The sequence below is a fragment of the Pithys albifrons genome, chromosome 18, assembly GCF_047495875.1.
Source record: "Pithys albifrons albifrons isolate INPA30051 chromosome 18, PitAlb_v1, whole genome shotgun sequence".
Lineage (NCBI taxonomy): Eukaryota > Metazoa > Chordata > Aves > Passeriformes > Thamnophilidae > Pithys > Pithys albifrons.
The window spans coordinates 166,606-183,308 of record NC_092475.1 but is presented as its reverse complement, the minus strand read 5'-3'; the positions used below and the strand labels follow the sequence as shown (position 1 = coordinate 183,308).

The 16,703-nt window shown below is 43.8% G+C and overlaps 1 protein-coding gene and 1 long non-coding RNA gene across 6 annotated transcripts in view; one reads left to right on the top strand and one right to left on the bottom strand.

The window, feature by feature from the left end:
- NCOA3 (nuclear receptor coactivator 3) overlaps positions 1 to 11,270 on the bottom strand; it is a 58,247-nt gene extending 46,977 nt beyond the window's left edge. For all 5 annotated transcript variants that reach the window (XM_071572546.1, XM_071572548.1, XM_071572549.1 and 2 more), the window contains exon 1: positions 11,177 to 11,270. The gene's annotated coding sequence lies outside the window, so the exon portion shown is untranslated. The remainder of the gene's footprint in view (positions 1 to 11,176) is intronic.
- Positions 11,271 to 12,711: 1,441 nt separating this feature from the next.
- LOC139680335 (uncharacterized) lies at positions 12,712 to 16,408 on the top strand. Its single transcript, XR_011699332.1, has 5 exons — positions 12,712 to 12,921; positions 13,403 to 13,500; positions 13,711 to 13,796; positions 15,125 to 15,271; positions 16,055 to 16,408. It is a non-coding gene; the product is annotated as an uncharacterized lncRNA (long non-coding RNA).
- The last annotated feature ends 295 nt before the right edge of the window (positions 16,409 to 16,703 follow it).

Below are 16,703 nucleotides of genomic sequence, written 5' to 3'. Positions count from 1 at the left end.
AATCCAGAGAACAGTTCTTGGTCAAAACAACTAGTCTACTGACGAAACATTGCAATAGCAGATAAACCTATTTTCTGAGTTATCTTCTTCCAGATTGTCTAATAAAGATGAAGTTTATGGAACCCTGCTGTGTCACACTTGATGCAAAATGCAAGCACAGTGGTTTATTTTTGTATGCCAGAATATTTCCAGTCTCACATGCGAAACCTCCTCTCCCTGAAAAACCTTTGAAACCAACTTGGCACTAAGGAATAGTGTTCCCTGAAAGGGTTTTTCCTCTACATAACATCCTACTAGATCTTGAGAGGTCTAAGAGGAGGAGAAAAGTGACTCATTATTGAAATGGCAATAAAAGTAAAACACAGAACTGAAGAGTGCTAGTTAACAGAAACATTAAGTAGAACCATTTCTGTTTAAAGGCAAAAGAGTAATGAACAAATTAATACAGTTCATTATAGCAACTAGCAGTCAGACGTTGAAGTTTACTTTAAAATAAACTGCAGTTTCTTGACCTCCGAACCAGCAGAAAAGGACAATCACACACCTTTCGTAGTTTACCTTCAAGAGATCTACGACAGGTAAAACAGTTGTGGATTCTAATCAGAAACAAATGTTCTGCCTTTGATAAAGTCAGCTCACTTCATGGGTTTGCCCTATCACAGAAGAAAACATCTGTTGAACTTCCACCAGTGAAACCTGTGTGTCATCTAAGACTTAATTCTGATTACAAGTCATACACTTGAAACGAGGCTTTTGGACCTCCAATCTCAAGAGTCTGGTCCACAGTTAATCAAGTACCTGCCCCCAAAACTGTCTGAGGAGTTCCTGCGTATATAACGGTAACATAAAGGCAGACAGAAAAAAGTTTACAGGCAATATTAAGCAGACACCAAACCAGGCCCTAAAAAAAAATAAATTTTTTGCAACTCTGTTCCAGCACAAATACCAGCAAGTCAATCACTGTTATGTGTCACTCTTCCCATTTTCATCACTTCTGTGAAATTGCAGGTAAGATTTGAAACTGCTCTGAGTCCCATAAATCTGTGTTAAAGGCATTGATAGATACTTTTTGAGTAAGTGCTCATATAAATATAGAATGTGTTTCTACTTAGCAATAGCTTCCTACAATAAATGAACTACAGTAATTTGCCTTCAGCTTTGCATGTAATTGTTTACTTTGGTCCAGCTGCACAGGTTAATTTGGAAACCATGAAGACTAAGACATGAAAAGCACTAAAGTAAGACAACAGCTGTACACAAAATATGTTCTGTACCATCCTTTCATCCCCTTTTGTTTTTCTCCATATTAAAAAAAAAAATCCTCAGACAAAAATTTTAACTTTGATCTCATGGAAGTGAAAACTAAAACTTAAGTAACAATAGATTATTAAGCCCTAAGACTAAACAAACTGCCAACTATTAACCTGCAAACTGTCAGTCTGCTCTGCAGGTTCATTTAAAACCAGATATTAAAGATGGTGACTGTTCCTAGTCCTTGAACCTAAAAATCAGGAAGTCCCTTACTGCCTCTGAAGCATCACTGATTGCAACACCATAGGAAAAAAACAGTAAAAGGCAAAAAGCAACAAAAGTTAACATATTCATATTCTACAGTCCTGTTCAACATCCTTCGCATCCCAAACCTAATAGCACGGGAGTAGCGATCTGATGAATCTTTACAGAAGTGATGCATTCAATAGGTTGATTCTACTCCAAAATAAAATAATTGCAGTACTTAACCCTTCTGGTCGGTTACTCTGCTTAGCAATACGTATACGCACTGCACTAGTAAAAAGGTACACACTAAATGCATGCAGGTTACTCAACATCAGTTTTCAGAACGGCAGGCGTTATACTGACTCAATCCCTACTGACTTAAGTGAAATTATGTTTTTAATGCAGATACAATAGGTAAGGAACTACCACTAACAATACAAAGTCAGAATCTCATCCAACTCTTCCTCGTTACAGTCCCAGGGTTGATAGAGGGTGCTGGATTTGTCCTACACCCCGGTACCACTTGAGTCTTAGAACACACTTGTTTCAGAAAGAGAACCTTTCAGGAACTCCATCCAGTTTGTATTTTTATTCAGCTGTGGCTGTATAGTCCCACTCCACCCATGTCCTTGCACGAGTACTGGCAATTGTGCAACTAGGGGGAAGTGACAGCCAAGAATTGGGGAGGGGGTTAAGTTTGGGTTTGGGGGCAGGTTTTATTATTGGCAGGAGGGAGGGAATGGATGATTTTGTGCTTAAACCTGTTTGCTGACAGCAAGAAACCCAGTCCCAGAGCAAGGGGAAAAGAGGTAACAGAAAGGAAGCACAATAGTCTTGACTTGGCTTGAGAGCTCAGGGAGCGTACTATGCTGTGGTAGAAAACCAGCATTCCACGAAAGTGCACTCAAAGGGTTCTGGTTTCATAGTTTCAGTCAGTGCTAGAAAGATGAGCACGTGTTGTGATGGTGCTCGCTTTTTGCACAATACACTACCTTTGCTCCTACCCTAGCAGTTAAGAGAAAAACCTCTCAAGCCAATTATTTGAAGGATTCTTTAGTCTCTAACCCAAACCAGCATAAGTTAATAATAAATATCTGCAGTGACAGAAAGGTAACACACATTCCAAGTACAGTGCTCTCTAGATCTCTGAAAGGTCAGGGAGCTTTTTAGTAAACAACTTACACAGAAAAGAGCTTCAAGGTAGACAAATGAGGTTGCACCTGTAGATCAGTTTGATTTTCACCATTGTATCTGAAGATAAAATAATTTTTAAAATAACAATTAAATAGGCTTTAAATTTATCTGTTTTACAAAAGAATACTACTAGAACATGTTTCCTAATGTCTTTCTTCCCTTTTATATAAAGATAGGACAATTAAAATTTCCAGTTTAGTAGCATACAGTCCTTACTGGAAATGTTGGTCTAGAATGACTAACAGAAGCAAGAAAAGATGAATTGTCACCTGTCAGTGATCCCGTAGCAATAGGAACAGTCTACACAAACTGTAAAACAAGAAATTGGAGACAAGATTAATGTAATTTCCAGCATGGGAGTGGTCTATGCACATTCTCTCAAGTGAAATTTTTTTTCTTAAAAAATTCATTTTCAGCAGGCATTTCCTCACCAAGTAGCTTTAAGTCTCAGACAGAAAAGGACTTCTCACTGAAATTCCAGCAATATAAGCATGCCTGCATGTTATTAATGGAAATAGTGGAAAATTTCACAGGCTGCCATCCAGAATGTCTGTGGTCCCTTTCCATATTTCTCTTCTTGCAAAGCAGTTACTAGACCAGAACTTAAAATTGTTTTTTTTTCTTTTGTGAAGCCTGGAAATTTCCACTGCTTTATAAGATTTTTTAAAAGCTTTCTCAAATGTACTGCTCAAACAACCTTCCACTTCTGCCTAAACAGACTCTTTAGTTTAAGGCAAAAATTCCACTGATATAAAGCAGAGCTAAGATGAGGGGGAAGGAAAAACTTTGCTCACATACCAAAAGCATCGCTCGGCCTATCTGAAATGTCATTAATCTGGATAGAGGACACTTGAGGTTCAGCTACAGACAGATGGGCAAGAGAAGACGAAGCAGTTGAACATAAAGTTACCTTGTAGCTGTACATTTGAACAGAAATTCCAGTGGAGGACAATGCGAGCTATTCTGTTCCTATCAAGCGATGGCTCTCCCTCAATTTTCTCAAATTTGCAATCATTTTCCATGGCACTGAATCCCACTCATCATCCCTATTACCTGCTTATGGTCTCTAACACAGCCAAAACAAGTCTGGCAAGTTTGCCAGCACTGCTTCTGTACATCGCCTCTACAAGTCTTACTTATGAGCCTGGAACACCAAAACATCAGGAGTTTCAACAGAAAACCAACAAGTGTAACACAAAAGTCTTTGACAGCTACTTCAGCCAGTGGAGATGTTTTAATTTTTCACTTTTCCGTGCCCTGATCAGAAGAACTGCCTGCCTTTTAAGGGGAGATTAAAAGGGCATTCTAGGTTAACAGCAGGTGCTACTTTTGTTCAATTTTACTCAAGTGAACGGTTTACAGATAAAGTAGTGGTGCTTTCGTTGCCTTTGGTGCTATCTATGAATCTATGACTAGAGAAATACTTTGGAACACTGATTAAGAGTGGTTTCTATCAATTACTGCCTAAGAATGTTAGGCCATACGCTGAGGTCTGTCCACTGCACCAGAAATCTCCACTCTGAACATCAAAAAGGCTGTCACAGAAGATAAAACCAAGAGAATGCTACAACAAAAGCTGCTGCTAAGTCTGCTTTAGAACATTGCAGCAGCAAAGATGGACATGGCATAAAAGAAAGTGCAAAAAAAGTAATAATTCCCTATTCCTTCTAACCTGTCTAGCCCAGCGTTTTATGGGGAAAGAAAACAGTTATTATAGGAGAAGTCTGAAAAGTCTATCCAAGTCACTGGCAAAGAAGAAGTTGGAGATTTTTGTTACAAATCACCACACTAAGATGTAAGTCGATAAGAAAACCATTTTAAAGCCATCACTGTGAATAAGAGAAATTAATTTTTGAACATCCACTAGCCTCCAGAGAATGTGATGAAAACACAACTCAAGCATTTGACAAAACCACTGATGTTAAGAGGTTAATATACTTCATAGGGCAATCAGCAAGGTGTTAGAATTACAATTTGAGTGCACAGGACAAAACCTGGAGAATGCTACCTTTCCTTCAGATTTTTTCAGTTCCTTCAGACTAGCACTGGATGAATACAAAGCTCTCCTTTTGATTGACTTGTCTGAACAACAGTTTCCTCAAAATAATGGAAATAACATGTATTTCATTTTTGGGAGGTTTTTTTGCAAGTAAAATGCTTACTTCTGTCTTTTACTTAACCCTTCCATTAAAAGACAGAGCAACAAAAGTCACCCAACCCAACCCGTGGTCCACTGTCTGTTCCATCGCTTTAGCGTGACTTGGTGAGGCAGGGCATTGTTATTAGACATAAGGTATCCATAGGAAAAATAAACCACACAGACCAACACAACCCAATTGCTACATTCTTCTGAAGTATGCACATATAACAACCCCTAACTGCATTTTATTAGACATTTGCAAAAGTAATAATTTCCTCGGATTAATGATAACAAAGAAATTATTTGAAAGATGTATGAACAGTCCTGGAAGTCCTAGAAGTTAATCAGAAGCTGAGTGATGTAACTTGAGCAACTTGGTTCATAAGTGATTTTACAAACGTTGCATGCTGAACTGGCACTGGAAATTGGATTTGACTTCATGTCCATATGTAAATGACTCAGATCATCAATATTTGGCCAATGGGAACTAACAACAAAACATTAAACTCATGCAGCAATAAGTTAAGTGTTAAAACAACAATAAGATGTCTAAATGAAAAGTGAACTATTGCTTACATAAGTCAAGAAAGCACCTTAACTGTATAAAGAGGCTTTTGTCCTCACAAGAATGTTTAAAGTTACATTTCACTAATTTTCATAAAAAGTAAATAGTAAAATAGTCTCCTTCGAGCTTTCAATGTAAGGCAGAAATAGCTGCTTAGTCTTATTATGCTACATTTAATACCTACTTCTTGAACTAGAGCTCAGACTAGTAACAGGCCTGCTTAAGACTTCAAAAAACAAGAATTCAAAGGCTTTCAGATGAATAAAATGGAAATAAAACCCCCAAAACAAATCTCTGCTGTAATCATCCATTGCTTAGTCATTCTTTGGCATAGTGAATTATCAGAAACACTTCAGCTATTCTTCACATTTCTTTCCAAGACTATGCTCTTGTCCCTCTATGTCTTTGAAAAAAAGACAAGCCTGCAAAACAGCACATAAAATAACTAGAATAATAATTCTGCAGTGGCTGGTGCTAGTGAGCCAGCTTTGAATCATGCTTGTGGAACAAGTATATATATCACCGACTCACACTGTGGAGTTCAGAAAACCAAGGGATAAGAAATAGTCTGCTTGATTTCACCCTGTATCCCATTGCAAACAGGTTTCCATGTTGCACCATCTTGTACACTGGGAAAGGTGTCAGCAAGCTATACACACATGCACTAATTCTCAATGAGTGTTGGCACAACGGCTATGAAAGTTGAGATTTCTAGAAAAACTGGACTTCACCTCCACATTGGTTTCAAAAGAATCAACGAGAGGGGGATGGGGTGGGCTGATTTTTTAATCTCCACTGACCCAGCGGCTTGATGTCTCATGGCTTAGTATGATGAAACCACAGAAGGGGCAGCGCAGTTTGTATTTTAATGCACTACCTGAAACTGTTGCATTAACATTATCCTACAGCCAACTTTTTAACATAAAGCTGTTATTGTGAAGAAGAAAATACTAATAATACCTTGAGTTTTCCATTAAGCGTTATGACGGATCCTTTCAGTTAAAGCTCTTATCCTTGCTCTGCATTCGGTACAGACAACAAGCAGTTGTTACTGTTTAAATTGTCTATAAAAGCCTACCATATGATCTGGAATACAGAGGTATTTTTCCTTTTAAGTTCCAAACTACCTGTTAATGAGTACAGAGCAGGAAGGACATTTAGCACATTTTGGGTCATACAAAGCTCATCTCCTCTTACCTCCAAGAAAACATCAATTTAATACAGCATCACACTGTATCATCCCAACACAACCTGACTTGGTTCAGTAACGGGAAGAGAGAAGCTTCCCTGGACACAGCACAGTGACACTGAAGGTGGCTCTAGATTGTGCACAACTACAAAGATAAATGGGTGTTCTAAGATGCTCAGGAGTGCTATATATGAATGAACAGTCTTGCTACAGTTGCATTAGGAAAAAAGAGGCACTGCATTACAGTTCTGTTGTGCTCATGATCAGACAGACGCTGGCATTTGAAAAGAAATACTTAAAAGAACCTTAACTGGGTAAACTTTCGAGAAAGTCTTTGACAGTTCCTTTGAACACACATGCTGACCTGCTTTATTCTATACCAGTACACTGAAAGTGGCAGACAAATACCTCGTCTGCCAGTTGTTTTCTTCAGCAAAGACAACTGGCAAATAGTCTCTAGACAACAGATTTTGGCTTCCTTTTTTCTAGCCTGCATAGTTTCCCCACGAATCGTGATCCCACTGCCAAGGGAACTAAAAACCCACACAACCACACCAAACCCCTAGGTGTTAGGCTACAACTCAACTACCCAAGACAAATACATAATATTGGTAACATTTTTTGCCATTCAGTGTGTTTCAGTGTTGTCTTTGAAAAAGCAGAAGAGTTATTTTCTCATTTCCATGCAGCAGGTGACAGAAGGAGTATATCATCATAACACGCAAGTCACGTGCAGAATAATCCACATAACTACATATGCAAACCCACCTTGAAAATGTGCTCCTAAAAGGCGTCTTAGGTTACCTGTGGTATTAAATTACCTCATTCCACGGCTCTGACGCATCTCAACATGCGTGTGGAAAGGATAAAGGTTCGGCCTTTGCAGCCAAATGTCCCAGACTAGCACTGCATTGGCCAAGGCTGCTGCAGGTGCCATCACTATGGTAATCCAGCAGTGGGACTGCTCTGCAGCCTTCCCCTTCTCCCTCAGCCCCCATTTCAGGTGCACCCTATAAGTCAGGGCAAAACTGCTCCCTAGTTCAGCCACATGTGCATCAACCTGATGAAAACCTGTTTGCCCTGACTAGGAATTACCACATTTTCTGGAAAACTTTTACAGTCTTTTTAGATTCCTAGAGCAATTGCATCCATTAAATGCAATTATGATAGTTTTAGACTTCAAGTCATGACACTACCTATGTTCGAATCTTCAAAAATTAATTTAACGGGATGGAAAAAAAGCCTTTAAAACCAAGTTTCCAACAGGGCCATGACCCATAACCTAACAAAGAATACTTGACCTGAACAGTAAAAGTGACAAAGGTGGGGGCCGTGGGTATACCACCAAAACCGGACCAAATTAAAGCAACCAACCAAACACCCACCCAACCAAAAACCCCCACAACAACCTTTCCCACACACACAGCACACACAGACAGGGAATACTTAAAGGTAGATAGACACCTGTAGAGCTGACCTCAGCACCTCCACTCTTCTAGTATATTGCAAAAGCAGTCACAACCTGAGAAGTTACTTATACCACACCCTAAGCTTACTGGCAGCAACCTGACTTTCCAACACATAAGGCAAAGAGCAGGAAACCACTGGTGCCACCCTTACCATGCCCTTCCTCTCATTCAAACAGTACGCTGGTATAAGCAACCACCTTGTTCTTACCACTGTACAATGCCAGAAATAGGACTGACACTAGACAACACACAAAGAAACATGTGTTGTTATGGGTTTAGCCAAGACCTGTCTACATCTAAAACCGTAAAACCTCACCAACAATAAAGTCACACATTGCACACAAGAGACTACAAATTCCTCCCAAAATTAAGTTTGAAGGCAAGGTAATTTTGTTCAACTGTATAAAAAATCAGTGTATTGATAACTGTCAATTAGAAAAAAAGGGCACCAATTAAACTGAATATTCTTGAAGTATTAGGGTCCATCTCAAGCACACCTCACATTTATATGGGGCAAAAATAATTTGATGTACCTTCTTTCAACTAAATGTTGCATACAGAAATCAGAGTGAGTAGAAATATATTCCATAGCAGACTTGAATGGTAGCAGCAACTGCCTCTGCCCTAATACAGTCCATTTCCAAACATCAGTAGCTCTGGGTGGGGCACAAGAGGGGGATGAGTAAAACACAAATAAAGAAATCCACCCACACAGGCACCGCTCCAGAATTCACCATAGCTGTTTGTCACTACTCTCTCATATCCCTGGCATACGAATACTATTCCTCCCCTCCTCTAGTTTTTTAAATTATGAAGACAAGTCAGAAAAATATTTAAGATATGACTAAATACCCAAAAAGCTTCCATGAACATAAAATGCAGAATAACGTGTATTATACAGTCATTCAAGTTCACCTCTTCAAGGGAGGCTCATTTAAATGCACGAGTTGAAACAACCTCCAATGTCAGAGTGAAGCATCCAGTACCATTTTATCTGCTACAAATGGCTTCATTTTGAAGACAAATGTAATCAAGCCATCTTTTCTTTTTGAAAAATAAATCTACACACACATGTTTTTCTATGTAACTGCAACACAGAGCTTAATATTGAAGGTTTTGACAGTGATTTCTTGTCCATTATTAATGAAAAACCCATGATCAAAAGGTTCCATTGCAAAACAGATTTACTTCTTCCTACAGACATTTTGCCTCAGCTATACATTAGTCACACTGATGCTACCCAAAAAAGAGAAAACTAGCTGATGCAAACTTCCAGGGTAATAAATCCAAAGCCAGCACAAAGAAGGGCTTCAAAGGAAGAGGTAAAAGAAGCTCAAAGCCACAAACAAGCCCAAAAGTCACACAACTCATATGCCAGATAAAATCAGACTGGAAACAGCACACTGTAATCAGGAAAGGTACTTAAAGTGAAGCTGAATACTGAGTTTCCTCTGTCTGCTATCACTGCCCCATCCCCCAACCCCTGCCTTCACATCACAGCAGCAGATCCATCAAATACACTGGTATTAATTAAACAAATACAGTTGTAATAAGGGCCTTGAAAGAAATTGTTAAGACCAGTCATCTGACCAGCCCATTGCAACACCTGCTAACAGCAAATACAATTACTGTATTTGATAATGCACTATCTAGTTTTTAAAAAAAGGAACAAACCCAAAAAATCCAAACCCCAAAACAACACGCAGTTTTGTCTGTGTCCTCTAAACCCAAGTTTTTATGCTTGGGGTTTCACTCAGATACCATTTGTTTCTATGAAGCTATCTCATGTTTATATTTAGAACACACAACTTTGTCTGGTGTAGGAGCACATTGTAGGTTGAAAATATTATAGGACAAATATTTAGTTTTACAATAGTGATGATAGATTTTTAAACTTATTGTAAATGTCCATTTTAACTATATTATAGATACCATATTGCTAGACATTACCATCCCTCAACTTTTCCAAATTTGCTTCAGTTTTGTCTTGTTATTCCACATAAGACTCCAACACAGTATTTTCTGTTAACTCTAATCTCCAAATAGGAAGGCAATACTGTCTGAATATGAGCTGACAAACCGAAAAGCTTCTCTTTTAAAAGAAAACTTGACTCTGTTAAAGAGTAGAAGCAGAAACTGCAAACAGAACCAGCTTTAGAGCCAAAGAGGATTCTGGGAATTATGTCAACCTCAGACAACATCCCCACTCATATTCACCCCATTTATATCCCGGAGTCACCAAGACCTACAGAGGTATGTGACCTCGGGGGGGGGGGTGGAAGAAATATCTTATTTCCATCCCTCAGCAGAACAGTTTCATTACAGCTACGAGGTAGAAATGGGGAAAAGGCACGAAAGTCAACCTTTTATTTGCAGTATTTCTCATCCCTTTCCTTATGACCACAGATAAGGAGACAAAAGAAGTTACCTCCGAAACTTACCGAGGCTACGAGATGCCCAGAAGGCGAATGCAGATAAGAAGGTTTGGAGCTGGCGAGGTATCGGGTTACCCCAGCTGAAGGGCAGAGGGGGCCACTGTAGCCCAAGGATTTGCCACAGACACCGCCGTGTGCTCAGGCTGAGGAACCGCTGAGACGATTCCACAGGCAAGTCCCCAGCGACCTCCGGCCTCTCGATGTTACAGGAGTAACCGCACCCAACCCCACCGCACTGAGATATCCAACACAAGGGCACGGGAAGCCTTCACTCCACACACCATCCCCCGCCACTGCCTTAGAAATGCTCTTTTCTAACCCAGGCTGCGCTCAAGGGAAAAGGAAAGAGGGAAAGGCATCCACACCTTGCTCGGGGAACCGCCTCTTCCTCTGCTGTAGAAATACTGCTCACACACAACCCATCGACGCTCCCCTTCCCTCTCCCGTCGGCAAGCCACGTCCATACTGAGGAGGGGGGCGAGGCAGAAAAGAGCCGCCCCTGAGGGCGAGCCCCGAGCCACTCCCTTCCCTTCCCCTTCCCCTTTCCCTTCCCTTCCCCGCAAGGAGCAGCGCTCCGTCCGCCATCGCGGTCCCACCCCGCGCTGGAAGCAGGGGAACACCACCTCGAACTCTCCTCCCTCCACTCGTTACCCCCGCGCGCCCTCCCTCCCTCCAAACCCCACTAACCTGGGAAAGGAGTCAAAGCTCGGCTCTGTCCCCCTGTCCCCCCGTCCCCGCCGCGCTCAGCCCCGCGCCGCCATTTTCCTCGACGCCTGGATTTGAACCGGGGCAGAGCGCGGGCAGCGCGAGCCCCGCGGGACGCGCAGTGCGGCTGCGCGCAGAGACCCCACCACCCGCGTGAGGCCTCACGGGATTTGTAGTCCCGAACTCGGCCCGGCTCGGGGGGCTCCTCTGCTTCCCCAGTGGCGTTATTAAAGCAACGCGCTGCTGTCGCGGGCAGACTCCTGTGCCTTCTTTGGAGGTCAATGAAGAAGGGGGGGATTGGAGCCTGGGTGGCGCCGATGTCATTTGGGACACCCCGTTGTCACTGAAAGGGCGATGATGCAGTGCAGGAGCAGATGAATGGGGGATGAAGAGGGTAATGTGGGGTCCTCCCAAAAAAGAAAGCTTACAGCCCGAAAGTTCATGGAAGAATGTGCAAAACAATGTTAAAAACTGTAAGGTTTCTCATCTTCACATATATTGAAAATAATATTAATTTACATATAAATTTATTTAAAAATACAACCACTATGTTATAAACAGGATCTTGGTGTACAAGAAATTCCTAATCTGGATCCCTAGAGTTTGAAAATACAAAGACAACTTTTGGAAAACGTAAGGAAAGATGACCGGTATGAAGGAAATAGAAGCAGCTCTGTGAATTCGGAGGTTTTCCTGTCCTGTCAGTCACACAGAGTGAGATCCCGGCGGGGGCTGGAGTCTGGTGACACCTGGTGGTGACCTCGCAGTACTGCGGGTGTTTAAGTGATTCGCTGCTGACACCTACTGACTGAAAGCGGTACTGCAACTAAGAATAATGCGCATGCGCGATACCGACAACGAGGCAGAGAGCCACATGGCGGTCTGGCAAGGGGCGCTGGGGGATGTAGTCCTGTGCGCGGGGCACCGCAGGGGACGCTGGGGATGCTGAGTGTCCCTGAGCCCTCTGCTCTGTCTGTACTGCAAGTTCTGTGCATGCTGAGTGTCCCTGAGCCCTCTGCTCTGTCTGTACTGCAAGTTCTGTGCATGCTGAGTGTCCCTGAGCCCTCTGCTCTGTCTGTACTGCAAGTTCTGTGCATGCTGAGTGTCCCTGAGCCCTCTGCTCTGTCTGTACTGCAGGTTATGTGCATGCTGAACCCGAGCCGATGTCGCGACTGCGCACGCGCGGAGTACGGCGCGCCGTCGATACTGCGCACGCGCGGAGTACAGTGCGCCGTCGCTTTTGCGCACGCGCGGAGTACGCGGCGCCTTACCTAGTGCGCACGCGCGGAGTGCGATGCTTCGTGGCTACTGCGCACGCGCGGAGCACGGAGCGGCGTCGATACGGCGCACGCGCGGAGTACGTTGCTCCATGACTACTGCGCACGCGTGGAGTACCGCGCTGCGTCGCTACTGCGCACGCGCGGAGTACGGAGCTCCCTTTCTACTGCGCACGCGCGGAGTACCGACCTCCGTCCCTACTGCGCACGCGCAGAGTACGGCGCGCTGTCCCTACTGCGCAGGCGCGGAGTACGAAGCTGTGTCGCCACTGCGCTCTCTCCTCCTCGAGAGCGACAGGCCGTGTTCGTTCATGGCGCTGTTTTCCCGCACCTGCCGCAGCCGGTGCCGCGGGAGCGCGCGGGGAACATCCCGCCGCCGGTGCGGCTGCTGCAGATGCGTTCCTGGAGCGCGGCGCCGGCACCATCGCCCGCAGCGCCGCCGCCAAGATCGTGAGTGCCGGGGCCGCGGGGCAGGGGCTGGGCTGGGCTGGGCCTCAGTGGCGCTCCATACACGGATAAATACTCTGCATGCAGCTCGGTGGGTGCTTTCCCGTCCTGGGGGTGAGGTGAATCCTGGGCTCCTGTGCTTTTGTCAGCCGAGATGGAAAATTCCTGCACTTGGTTTTGGCAAGTGGCAGTTTCCCAGAATTGTCTTGCCTTGTTTGCTTCCTGTGGAACATGTGGACCAGCAGAACTCTCAGGGCTTGTGTTCAGAACAGGCTTGAGGAGAGTGAGTGAGTGAGTGAGTGAGTGAGTGAGTGAGAAGGAGCCACAACGTGTCTTCCTTGTCCTGCACTGCAGGATCAGAATCCTGGTTTAGGTTGGGGATGCTTTTGCACTGGTGCGTGTCTTCGATGGTCAGAGCCAACTTTCTGCTGGGCCACTCTAGGAAGAACAGTTGCCTGGAGCTTCATGTTTGCTTTCCTTGCAGCCTGGATTGTTGGGGGTATTCCAGAAGCTGATTGCCTCTAAAGCCAGTGATCCCTAAGGCTTTGACCTGCTAAACAGCATCATGGAGCATATGCCCCTGTGAGTATGAGCTCAAATTGCATTCAAAACTGACTTCTGTGGGCTTTGGTTCTGCAGTGTGCAGTCATGCCAAAGGTTAACACTTCAGGAGCAAAAATGTCACATTTATCAGTTAAAGAGATGGGAACAACTTTATCTGTGTTTTCTGTAAAGTGACAGCACCAGTCAAAGCCCACTGTGAACTGAATAACTGTTCTTTTAAATTTCCAGTGAATCAGTTGACCAGTACAGGAAACAGATCTTCATTCTGCTATTCCAAAGACTTCCAAGTTCCAAACCAACAAAACTTATCAAAAGTAAGTTCCTTGCTCTGAAAAGCTCCAGTGTGACACGAGTGGTTCAGAGTGTGCAGTTGCACAGATCAGGCATCCTGTACATGGGTGGGACTCTGCTGGCTCCAGGGACTTGCTCCAAATGCTCTGGAGTCAAGGGGGCATAAAGGGCAGTGGCCACAGCAGGTGACACTCCATGAAAACTGAGGGAATGGAACTAAAGGACTTGTGTAGTTCTCTTCCTTTCCTGGTGTGTGTGATGTCGTTACTTGTCTGAAAGTGTCTCCATTTAATCTCCAGCTAATAGCAACACACTTGCCCTGTCACACAGCACAGCCATTCTGACCACTGCTCTCTGCAGTTTGTGTTCATGCTGGGAAACATTCCATGCTTTTGTGTCATTTTGGCCTTCATGGGAATAAAGTTCTGAGGAAGGGTTTACGTTCCTCTGTCAAAGCTGTGACACATTGTTGAAATCATCCCCAGGCAGATGGCCATGCTGATGAAATTCGTGATGTTATCTCTACACAGATCACACAAGGTCTGTTATTAATCCTTTAAAATCTGCTTGATGCCTCCTGTAGAGGAGCAAGAATTACAGGGTTCTTCCAGTGGTGTTCCACCAACCAAATGGAAGTGGTGCTTCCAGCGTTCCACGTTTCAGTGTTGTGGTGCCCGAGAAGATGAGCAGTTTTTAGGCAAACTTTGGAGCAGCAAGTTAATGCCCTTCAGTAAAAGGGAACATTTATGAAGGCTGCCCTTCCTGTCTCCTTGTTAGAATGCATTTTGCTGCTGGCTCTAAAGCAATTCTCTTGTTTTCATCTGGAGTTTTACTTTGTCCTTTTTCTCGTCTTCATTAACTAGTATGGCACAGGAAATGGGGCATGAGCTCTGCAGGAAATACTTGGCAGCATACAGCCAAAGGGAGTGTGTTCTGTTGGCTTGGGTTGTATTTCAGGCTGCTGTGCAGTTTTTGCCTTTGAAGCAGGAAAGAGTTGTCTCTCTGGCTGAAATGGCAAAGGAGGTTTGGGGCTAATTTGACTGCCCAGGTCCCTCTCCTTTTGGGGTTCATTTCTTTCTCGAGCAAATTTTTCTGATTTTCTGCCCACAGTTCCTCACGGATAGTTCAAGTTACTGATCTCCTAAGCAGGTCATAAAAGGGAATCATTGCTGTCTCTAGTTTCTGTCCTTTGTAACAAGTTTGTATGTGCAGACATCTATGTAAGAGGGCAGCACCTTAACAAATTGTCTTGTGTTCTCTGTTTCCTGGTGCTTTGTGTGGTTTCTGCTTTTCTTTGGTCACCATAGGGTGATAAATCGTTCTGATACTTTTTCTCTAACTGTCATACTAGGATGTTTGGAATGGTTTTGGAGAAAATGATGATTCCTGAAATCCAGAAAGTGTCTGGACAAGTTGAAAAGAAGATCTGTGCTGTTGGCATCACAAAGATCTTAACAGAATGTCCTCCCGTGATGGACACTGAGTACCCCAAGCTGTGGTAGGTGCCACACTTCTTCAGGGTCTGCTGGTGATGCTGTTGGAGGTCTGGAAAGTAGGAGCTTTCACCAGAATAGGCCCCTCCAATAAACTCCTTTGGCATTTCTTCAGGCCCACTGTTGTGGTGAGACTCAGCTTGAGGCTTTTCATACCTTTTCATCCTTCACTGCACAAAGGGAAGTGTGTTTTCAAAGCAAATGGCAGAGCTGGTTTGAGATGTGTTTGAGCCTGGATTTGGCTGAGTAGAGCTCCACTGAAGGGAATTAGGCTACTGTCAGCTTGCATTCCTTCTGGAAAGCTGGGCCCACTTTTGACTTGTAACTGTCATAGTCAGGAGGCCTGAGAATACTCACAACCTGACAGGCTGTAGAGTCTTAGCCTGAAAGTGGAATCTGGGGGAAAGCTCTGGAGACTGAAAGGCAGTCCAGCAGTCTGGGGGCTCAGGTAGCCTGAACTGAATGACAGTAACCAGGTCCTGGACTAGAACTCTTTTTGAATGTACTTAGAGAAAAACTGTAATCTGGAAAAGAATTGCTATTCTTGGGTTTGTATCACAGCAATTTGAGCTGCTAAAAAATGAGGGCATTGCTGATGCTGTTAATATGAGCAGCTGCATTGTGCCTGGAAAGGACCCAGACCCACAGTCCTAGTGCAGCTTCCCTGGGACAGGGACAGTGCCAGGAGTTAAGCAAGTCCCTGCAAAGGGGTTCCAGGTAATCTGAGCGTTCTTGTGAAGCACAGGCTGTCCTCACCTGTTCACTGTTCCCCTCCCCTCTCCCCCCAGGATTCCTTTGCTGCAGGCCCTCCCTCCTTGGCTTGTTCGAGCTGCCTGAGGATGACACGACCCCTGACAAGGAGCACTTCATTGACACAGAGGATACTCCAGGCTATCAGACTGCATTCTCCCAGCTGGCCTTTGCTGGGAAGAAAGAACATGATCCTGTGGGGCAAATGGTGAACAATCCCAGGATCCAGCTGGCTCAGTCTCTGCACAAACTGTTCACAGCGTGCCCAGGCAGGGTAGGTGGCTTGGGCTCTGCATCCCTGGGCTGCATTCAGCAGAGAAGAAATGCCTCTGTGAGAATGGTCTCTTGCTAAGGTTTGATAATCAGCAAAATGAAGTGTGTTGTAGGCAGAAGGCAAGATCTTGCTGTGTCTTATTGTTCTTTGGAACTTGGCTTTTGTAAGGTTTTCCTGGTAACCTCAGAAAGGCCTTATTTTTCACAGCACTTGGTTTAGCAATAAGCTCAAATATATGCTATTTAAAAGATGAAGATTTATCCCCTTGATGGCCTATAACTAATGGTTGTCTCCTGTTCAGTTGCATGGACGTGGGAGATTCAGGCAGCTCATATAAAATTAGACATTTTGAGTGCACAGCTAACTCTTACCCCATATAGTGTTTGTTTTGTTCAAGATTTGGGCAAGTAAAG